Source organism: Cyprinodon variegatus, unplaced genomic scaffold (genome assembly GCF_000732505.1).
Source record: "Cyprinodon variegatus isolate N-32 unplaced genomic scaffold, C_variegatus-1.0 Scaffold41, whole genome shotgun sequence".
Taxonomy (NCBI): Eukaryota; Metazoa; Chordata; class Actinopteri; order Cyprinodontiformes; family Cyprinodontidae; genus Cyprinodon; species Cyprinodon variegatus.
The window spans coordinates 965,226-966,862 of NW_015150494.1; the positions used below are offsets into that span (position 1 = coordinate 965,226).

Here is a 1,637-nt window from a genome sequence, read left to right on the forward strand (position 1 = left end):
AGACATAGGGACTCATATTTCATCATTCTGTTTCATTCTATCTCTATTCTCCCACTCTACAGAATCTGTTAGTTCAATCTCTAACGTTCTGCTCTCTCTTTTTCTCATAGTAGCTTCATCTGTTCCTGTTTGGCTGTGACTCCATCCTGGAGAGAAATATCAGCTGTGCTGCTGCCATCAACACCTTTGTTTATAGATGTTGGAGATCAGCCTGTTTTTCAGTGTAGTCCTGTTTCTCTGACTGTGACTAAATGGATGTGCTCTCTTCATCCTCTGACATGGGAGCTGGCTCGGACCTCATCTGCCTGGCTGTGTGTTTCCTGGACGGGGCCGCCTGTGGAGCTGGATGGCAGTTGCATTTTGTCTCTCTGCTTCTTTCTGTATGTCTGCTTACATCTCTTTTTTTCCCCCCTCTTGCCCTCAGCAGATGGTTGCTCCAAACTTTCCTTTTTGATAAAGCTTATAGTTAGAGTGGCTCAGGTTATCCTGAGGTATACCTATAACTATAGTACCATTTACACTACCCTTTTGAAACCGTGCCGAGATCGGTCCAAGCACAGTTAGCGAGATAACTGTTGAGCGTAAATGGCACGCAACCGAATCATGCTAAACTGGTACTAGTTCATCAGTAGGGCTTGGCACGGTTCAGTTTTGGCTCGGTTCTCAAATAACAAAGAGCGCATTAGCAGACCGCGTCATCTCCTTACAGCCATCCGCCGTAATCATGACATTTCAGACATTCATAAAAATACTAGCTTCCTTACTGTGCCACACGATTTCCAGCCTTTCTGCTTAGCTAAGTTATGTTTTAGATGTTTTATGTTTCTTAAAAATATCTTCTGCGTCTCCAAGTTGCTTTTAGGGCCATGCTGGTATAGAAATCATTTCATTATGAATAATGATTATCTGTTATCAGTTTTAGCCAGCATCTTCAGAAGGCCGGCTGCTTTTGTTTTCTTAGTCATTGTGCACATTTCATCCCATAACTCACGCTCATCTCTGGGACAAAGAAGCCATCAACTAACCTAACAGTATAATCTGGACATTCCCATGAGGTTCCTGCCTGCATATGACTTTTAAACCGATGTGGCGTGTCCAGGCATCTGTAAAATGTACCCAAGGACAAACAAGATCATGGAGGTCCAAAGTTCTCCTCCACATATCTTCATTAATTTTATCAACACTTTTCATTACATCATTTGTATTCCTTTGAAATGCAGCCCTCGTCTCCATCTTTTTTCACATTTGAAATTAGAAAGCAACAAATGTTTATCTAAAAAAAAAAAAGTTGGGATTTAGAAAACAAAAATCAATTTAAAAGTGCAGGAAAAGGTTTAATCTGATTCAACGTCAGTGAGAAGAAAGTCACATATTTTTATACAGAGATTTTAAACATATGGATCTTATGGTGGCCAAGATGTGCAAACACCCTGCAAATAAATAAAAAGGAAATACAAAAATAGCTAACCTTGCCAAACGAGCATGCAGAACACAGGCAAAAAAAAAAAAAAAGCAAGGAAAACCAGTTGATTAAATCGACTCATTGACTCTAAGGCAATCCCTCACACTAAGCATGCTTGTAGCGACAGTGGAAAGGAAAAACTCCCTCTTAACAGGAAGAAACCTCCAGCAGAACC

The 1,637-nt window shown here is 40.6% G+C and overlaps 1 protein-coding gene across 1 annotated transcript in view; it reads right to left on the reverse strand.

Annotated features, from left to right (window-relative positions):
- dock5 (dedicator of cytokinesis 5) overlaps positions 1-1,637 on the reverse strand; it is a 128,772-nt gene that overhangs the window by 6,814 nt on the left and 120,321 nt on the right. The gene's annotated exons all lie outside the window — the stretch shown is intronic.